Source organism: Hevea brasiliensis, chromosome 2, assembly GCF_030052815.1.
Source record: "Hevea brasiliensis isolate MT/VB/25A 57/8 chromosome 2, ASM3005281v1, whole genome shotgun sequence".
Classification (NCBI taxonomy): domain Eukaryota; kingdom Viridiplantae; phylum Streptophyta; class Magnoliopsida; order Malpighiales; family Euphorbiaceae; genus Hevea; species Hevea brasiliensis.
In genome coordinates this window covers 122,339,126-122,347,722 of record NC_079494.1, presented here as the reverse complement: position 1 = coordinate 122,347,722, position 8,597 = coordinate 122,339,126, and the positions used below count along the sequence as shown (strand labels likewise).

The following is an 8,597-nucleotide window of genomic DNA, read 5'->3' as shown; positions in this document are numbered from 1 at the left end:
CTCCAATTGGAGTTTTTTAGCTCAAGTTATATGCAAATTACATTTACTGTTCATGCTGCAGAATTTTGTTTTGGCAGATTATTGATTCGAACTTCGTTCAGCAATTTGATCAAGTTAGGTCCATAATTTGGTCTAATTTTCTTCATATGAAATGTTCTACTATGCCTTAGGTTTCCATCAGTTCAAGAATCACCTAAATCGGATTTTTCTAGAGAGAGTTATAGCCATTGAAACTTTACTATTCATATAGTAAATCTGCAGTTTTGCAAGTTCAGTGATCCAACTTTGCTCAGTGATTTGAATGGGTTATTGGAATAATTTGGGTTTATGTTCTTCATGAAAGTTTTAGATCTATATCTCATCTAACCACTGGTAAAATTTCAGGTCATTTTTACTTGCCTAACTCGAGTTATGATCAAATGAACAAACACTGTGCATTTAGTAAGTTTGTGCAGGGCAGCCTACAATTTTTTAACTTTAGTCAATTTGTTCACTAGGTTTTAGTCACTTTTTGGGCATGCTTCCTAAATGAAAATTGTGTCATTTAGTGCCTATTTTCATCCCTAATTGGTCCCATATCCATTGGACTTGTAAAATTCCATTTTTGGTCCCTCAAAGTTGACTTTTGGTCATGGTGCATACCCAATCCGAATTTGACTTTAATTCCAACACTTCTAACACACTTAATTAGGTCACAAATGACCATTTCTCACTTCACATTAGGTCAAAGACACCATTTACAAGTTTTTCTCATTTTTGGTCTCTAAACCCTAATGTCTAAAACCCTAAGTTACATATTTGCTCCATTCATGAATTTAAAGTGTAGCACTAACACCTACTCACTTAGATTGACTTGCATGCATGATTTATTGAAGTGAAACATATCATTTTCCCCCAACCCTCATGGCTGCCAAATTGTTTGTCCTTTCATAACTTATCATTTTCTTTAACTTTTCATGCAATTTACACTCATCTCAACTTAATTTCAAAGCTTAAAGAAGAAAAGAAAGGGAAACAAGTACTAACCTCACTTGTCAAATTTTCTTCAATTGCCAAGCTTGATTTTCCTTCACTTTTCTTCCCTCCAATTCTTCTTTAATCTTCTTTTCTAGGGTAACTTAGAAGCTTTTTAGGGTTTAGGGTTGAAATTTGTGGGGAAGAACTAAGTTTTTCAAGCTTTAAAAGCTTGTTATTGGAGGAACCTTGGGAGAGAAAAGTGAGAGAGAGATAAGAAAGTTTTTTTTGAAGAAGAAATGATTTTCTTTTTTTTTTATGAATTTTTAAGTCTTATGGAAGACCAAAAATGTAAATAAATAAATAAATTAATTATATTCTTTATGGCATCAAGCATGAGGTCATGCATGATGTCATCACCTTTTGACTTTTCCATTTTCCTTTTTTTTTTCTATTAGTTCTTTAATTTAATTCTCGATTTCGAAATTTTCTTTTCTCCGATTTTATTTGACAGTTAGGTCAGGAGTCAGCTCTCGAGGTCAAATGACCAATTTGCCCCTCGCCGGTTCATCCCGGTTTGCAATTACTTCTATATTTCTTTCGGCTCCCTGACCTAATTATTTGACTGGCTTAACAGTTCTTTTTCGTTATTTTCTCTTTTTCACTGTGTTTATTAGGGTCCTAAGGACCGCAACGTCACATTTTACGGTTCGAAATTTGAGTTTAAAATGACTTCGTAGTCGTTCCCAAGAAGGTTACCCATCGCTGTGACTCTCGGCTCGTTTAACTTCTTATGTTCTGTTTTTCTTGTTTATACTTAACTAATTGGACATTACTAATTATTTGTGTTTATGGTTTATCTAGTTGTCTTAAGTATGGTTCTAATCCCCTTAATTGTCCGGACCGACTCCGGTCACCGGAACAGTGAAATATACCAGGCTATACAAATAGGGGTGTTACAGTTACTTAGTTGTTTGAACTTATTGGAACATTAAACTTGAAAACAACCATTAAGTCAAGTATAAAAGATCGGAAAAACATTATACGTAAGCATGAGATCGGGCTAAGTCATGATTAAACACCGGGTAATACTTAAGAACCTTAGAATCGGAAAGACTTGACATTGATTTGGATTCTTAAGATCGGGATCGTCATTAAACCGGATAGAAACCTTAACTTTATTTTAAGGAATATCTGGGGCATTCAAGTGAGAAGCCCGATCATAACATTAGTGAAATGAAGTTCCATAATATTTGTAAAGAGAGATCGGAGGTAAGACAGGATGGTCCAGAGACCCATCATTGATTCGAACCCATCTAATAAGAGATCGGAAAACAATTAACTAAGTATGGGATCGGTTTATTCCATGGTCAAGCTATCGGTGAGTTTGGAAAAGTCATTTGTGACCGAGGGACATCGGCTGAGAGCGGATGATAAAGTTGATTTTGAAGTCCCTTGATTTTGAAGATCGGCCAAAATATGGTGTCGACAGTCCTGATTGATAGCGGGTCTACGCACAACTTTATCAGTGAAAGAATCGCCAATATTCTTCAATTACCTGTCACCCCCACAGCAGCCTTTGATGTTAAAGTGGCTAATGGGAAGACATTGAAATGTCAAGGGTGATTCAATGATGTTAAAATTCTCCTCCAAGGTATTCCCTTTGTTCTCACATTTTATGCTTTGCCTTTAATGGGGTTGGATGTGGTTTTAGGGATTCAGTGGCTTTCACAATTGGGGACGGTGACCTGTAATTGGAAACAACTGACCATGGAATTCCAGTGGAATAATCGTAATTGTCGATTACAAGGGGAAAGCGCACCACTAATTCACTCAGTGTCGACGTACACCATCTCTAAAGATGTGGGACAAAGCAGTTCCATAATTGCTGTTTGTCTCCAAGCCATCGAAATTTCAATGTCGACCCATACGAACCCTGATATGTCTGCATTACTGAAATGTTATAAAGACCTCTTTTCGAACCCGTCATAACTTCCACCACAGAGAGCAATCGATCATTGGATTACTTTGAAGGAAGGTACAGAACCTATCAATGTTCGACCTTACAGGTATGCCTATTTTTAAAAAGCTGAAATTGAAAAACAAGTTCAAGATATGTTAAATTCGGGGCTAATTAGACCTAGCACGAGTCCTTTTTCATCTCCTGTTTTATTAGTAAAAAAAAGGATGGGTCATGGCGTTTTTGTACTGATTATAGAGCACTTAATGCTGTTACTATAAAAGATAGATTTCCTATTCCCACTATGGAAGACGTGCTTGACCAACTCCATGGAGCTATCTACTTCACTAAACTTGATTTAAGGGCTAGATATCACCAGGTACGAGTTCATCCTTCTGATACACATAAAACTGCCTTCCGTACCCACAATGGTCATTATGAGTATCTGGTTATGCCCTTCGGCCTTTGCAATGCCCCTTCTACATTTCAGGCTCTTATGAACTCTATCTTTCACCCTCACCTCCGTAAATTCATCCTAGTTTTTTTTTTTATGATATCTTAATATATAGCCCCAATTGGACTTTGCATCTTGAACATGTTAAAACAGCTTTTGATATCTTACGGCAGCACCTATTTTTTGTGAAATTAACAAAATGTGCCTTTGGGTTGCAAGAACTTGAATATTTGGGTCATATTGTTACTCCTGATGGTGTTAAAGTGGATTGGTAGAAAATTCAATTTATGGTGAATTGGCCTACGCCTGCTGATATTTCTGAGTTGCGCGGATTTTTAGGCCTTACAGGTTACTACAGGAAATTTGTTCGCAACTATGGCCTTATTACCCGCCCACTCACCAATCTCTTGAAGAAGGGTCAATTCCGGTGGACTGAAGAAGCAGAAATTGCTTTCGCTGCCCTCAAGACAGCCATGACCACAACACCAACTCTTGCCATGCCTAATTTCAATGAACCATTTATCATTGAATCTGATGCTTCCGTTGATGGTATTGGTGCCGTATTAACCCAGCACAGCCGACCTATTGCATTCATGAGTCGGGCTTTGGGTGTTGCTAAGAAGTCTTGGTCTGTTTATGCTAAAGAAATGCTTACTATTGTTCATGCAGTTTGCACTTGGAGGCCTTATTTGCTTGGAAGAAAATTTTATATTCATACTGATCAATGCAGCCTTAAGCATCTTTTGAACAGTGAATTGTCACTCCGAAACAGTAGAAATGGGTGGCAAAATTGGTTGGGTATGAGTATGAAATTAGGTACAAACTTGGACATGAGAACAATGCTACGGATGCACTTTCTCGGGTAGTGGGGAGCCCATGCCTTAAAGCACTTTATGTCTCTCACACTTCATTATGGGATGACATAAAAAAAGAGGCACTCCATAATCCATACATGCAACGAATTAGACAACAAGCTACTCATGGTCCTGGACAACCTTACAGCTGGCATAATGGTTTATTGTGTTATAAAAATAGAGTGGTGGTGCCTCCTCAATCTCCTATCATTCACCAACTTTTGAAAGAGTTCCATGACTCACCAATTGGAGGCCACTCTGGGATCCTACGCACTTATAAGAGATTGGTACAGCAGTTCTATTGGCCTTCCATGCATCGGTCTGTCAAATATCATGTTGCTTCATGTGAAGTGTGTCAACGCACTAAGGTGGAGACTTTAGCACTAGCTGGCCTTCTTCAACCATTACCCATTCCATGTCAAGTTTGGGATAATGTTACCATGGACTTCATCAATGGCCTGCCTACTTCGCATGGTATGAACTCAATATTGGTTGTCGTTGACAGGTTAAGCAAATCCACCCATTTTGTGGCTTTGGCGCATCCTTATACAGCAAAATTAGTGGCTGGAAAATTCATTGAATCTATTGTGAAGCTTCATGGCATGCTTAAATCGATTATTACTGATAGAGATCCAATTTTTGTTAGTCGATTTTGGCAAGAATTCTTCAAAATGTCGGGCACCTAACTTAAGATGAGCTCCGCCTATCATCCGCAAACAGACGGCCAAACGGAAGTGGTGAACAGATGCATTGAACAATATTTGCAGAGCTTCGTGTATCAACATCCTCACAAATGGCATTCTTTCCTCCCATGGGCTGAATTCTGGTAAAACACCACCTACCATGCCTCCACTGGTATGACAACTTTCCAAGCACTCTATGGCAAATTTCCCCCCACCATTCCTAACTACAATGAAGGTCTATGTTCCGTCCATGAAGAGGATTAGCATTTGGTAGCAAGGGATGCATTGTTGCGACAACTTAAAATCAATCTTCATGCAGCAAATAATCGCATGAAATAGCAAGCTAATTCTAAAAGGCGTGATGTTGAATATCAGGTGGGTGATCTAGTGTTTCTTAAATTGCATCCTTACCGACCGCATTCAGTCTTTAAGCGGGCCTATCAAAAACTTGCAAGTCGATTTTATTGTCCTTATCCAATCCTAGAGAAAATTGGAAACGTAGCTTACAAACTCCAGCTGCCACAAGGTTCTCGCATCCATCAAGTGTTCCATGTTTCTTTCCTTAAGAAAAAAATAGGTACCACAATTGCAACAAGTTCAGACCTTCCACCTATGGATGAGGATGGCGTTGTGATGGTGGAACCTGAAGCCATACTAGATACTAGATGGGTCAAACATGGATCAAAGTTTGTAATTACCTGCTGAAGATGCCACATGGGAAGATTCACAACTTATCAAGGATCGCTTTCCGATTCTCAAACTTGAGGATAAGGTTGCTGCCACAGGGGGAGGTATTGATGCAGCACGTCGCTCCACACGTGTGCCTAAGAGAAACCTTAAGTATGCTGATTAAGTGGCTATCGTGGTCAAGTGGAGAAAAGCTTGCTGTTAGTTATTTGCTTATTTGTCTGTTTCTAGTTGTGGTTCTATTTTTTAGGATCGTGTATGTAGAAATAGGAGTAGTTATTTGTTTTCAACCCACTCCTCAAGATCATGTGCGAGGAAGTAGGGATGATTGTTGCATTTCTTTTGTATTTAATTCTGGTTCATCATGAATGAGAAAAGAGGCTATTTCCAGAACAAAACTGTGGTCCTATTTTCACCCGAAGCATAATATCAAATTGAAGCTCTGATTAGGACCTATCATGGAAAGTTATTAAATAGTACTCTTGAAGCATGACAGGCTGGTAAGAAGGTTCTCTCTGGGAAAATATGGGAATTTCTTATATTCGTTATGCTTCAATTCTAGAGCTAGAATTCCTGCTCAGAAAGTCTATATACGACCCCATATGATGCTTGATCACAAAGCGTTCGTTAGAATTTTATGGGTGGGCCAGCTTCTTGTTAAAGAAGCTTTTAACTTTTTGCTGAGGCCTTATTTAATGAATGTGAGTTTTGGACATTAGGCTAACTTCTTATTCCAATATGGCCGGGTCTCCATATTTGAACGCCCATTTTTGTTTTGGCGATGTGGGACTTCTCCTCCACTGTGCGTCTAGACGGAGATGTTTCTTCCCCAGCTTCGAGCGTTCTCTCCTCCTTCGCTTTACAAGTAGTCGTTGAAAACTCCGATGTCTGTTTTTCACCGTCGTCTCACAATCAAGCGTGTCCTTGGACATAAAACGGTCTTTGGAATTACAGAGGCCTCTTTCATTGCCAAATCTCACTGAAAGTTTCTAGTATATACCTTTCACCTCACGCTAAACCTATATGATTAGTATGTATTAACTTCTAGAAAAAAGCACACCAACTGTTCGATGAAATGAGCAAACGAAATTATCACATAATAAGCTCCATATATTGTTTGTATTACACCTCTATGCTCCATTAATATTTACACTTCTTGGCTTTTATTCCATATTTGATATTGGAATCGCGTGGAATTTATTTGATAAGATACTGCATTAAGGATGTGGTATTGTGGAGTGCGATGGTTTTGGCTTGCGTTAATAATGAGAAGTATAGGGAGTACATTCTTTATTTTAGGAGAATACTTTACTATGGTATAGAAGCTAATAATGTGATTGTTATGAGTGTTTTGCCTGCTGGTGCTCATCTTGGTGTGTTATGTTTTGTGGATCAGAATCATGGGTTTTCGATGAAAAGGGTATTTTTGTTCTTTTACAGATGTTCAAAACTCGCTTATGGACGTGTACACAAGATGTGGGGAATTGGAGGCTTCCGTTTCACTTTTCAATATTCATGGGAGAAGGATTTGGCTTCATGGACTATGATTTGCTCGTGTATTGAGAACAAATGTCCTAGAAAAGGATTGAATATTTTCTTGAAGATGCGAGGTTCTAGCATTGAACCAGATGAAATCATTATCGGGGATACAATTCTGGCATCATTACAAGCAAATGAGCTTAGCTTGATTGATTTTTTCTACAAACTTGGAAGGATAAAGCGAGGGAAGACTCTTTTTGATGAAATTTCCACAAAAAGATCTAATATTTTGGAGTTCCATGATTAGGGGATATGGGTTGAATGGATGTGGACTTGAGGCCTTTGAAATATTTTCAATCATGTTGAATTGTGGGGTCAAGCCCGATGATGCCGTTATCCTATTTGTTTTATCTACTTGTTGTCAATGTGGGCTAGAACATGAAGGTTGCCAGTGGTTTTATTTTATGCAAGAAAAGTATGGAATTACTCCAAAATACTGGCACTGTGCTTTCATGTTGGATTATCTAAGTTTCCAGGAGCAATATTAAGGAAGCTCTTAAATTTTGTAAAGGAAATGCCACTGGAGCCTGATAAAAGAATCTGGGGAGCTCTTCTTGCTGGTTGTAGATCAAAACGTGATCGGTCAATTGCGGTGGCAAAGTTTGTGGTCCAACAGCTTACTGCCTCAGACACAGAAAACACTGGCTATGACTTTATTAGACATGTATGCAGAAGGGGATCGATGGAAAGATGTGGAAAGACTTAAATGGTTAGTGGATGAGAGGGGATGACAAAGAGAACAGAAATGGAATCAAATTATTCATTATACAGTATTTTCAATTCCCTAATCACGAGAGCTAATGTTTCAATTAGGCTTTCTACTACTTATGTTGTTTTACATCAGCAATTAACTGTAACATCCATAGTTGCTAAGGAATGAGAGTTTGATAGTTCTTTTTGTCACGACCCAACCTATGGGCCGGACCGGCACTAGGACCTGGGCCAGCCTAAAGCCCCCGAGGCCCGTAGTAAGCCTTAACTATTCATTTATCCAACTCTAAGGCCCATTTGGGCCCAATTTCAAGAAAACAAACGGACAGAGTCCGGCCATAAAATGGACTTACCAACGGGGAGTTTTCGACTCACCCGACCTGTAAACACAATATATAGTCAATTGGGGAGCTCAGCTCACCCTCCACATACTCATATCGGCATAAAAATAAATGGGAGCTCAGCTCCCTCATCCAATCCATCAAACATGCATATAATTTTACAGGTCCACATGACAATTTATATTACAGACCCGAATCATTTAAATATTTCTAACACATGCGGAAATTCTAGGAGTAAATAAAATTACAAAACTATTGATAAACAACCTGCGAAGGAGAAAAGCAGGTTAACCACAATAAAATCCTCCTGTAGCCTGAGAAAAAATATTGAACAGGAGTGAGCGTTCGACTCAGAGAGTAAAATATCAATTTTAACCATAATCTCTATAACTATCTAAATCTAATGCACCCTGT

At 38.6% G+C, this 8,597-nt stretch overlaps 1 pseudogene; it reads left to right on the top strand.

Moving 5' to 3' along the window:
* The first annotated feature begins 6,100 nt into the window (after nucleotides 1-6,100).
* LOC131176913 (pentatricopeptide repeat-containing protein DOT4, chloroplastic-like) lies at nucleotides 6,101-8,030 on the top strand (annotated as a pseudogene).
* Nucleotides 8,031-8,597: the final 567 nt, after the last annotated feature.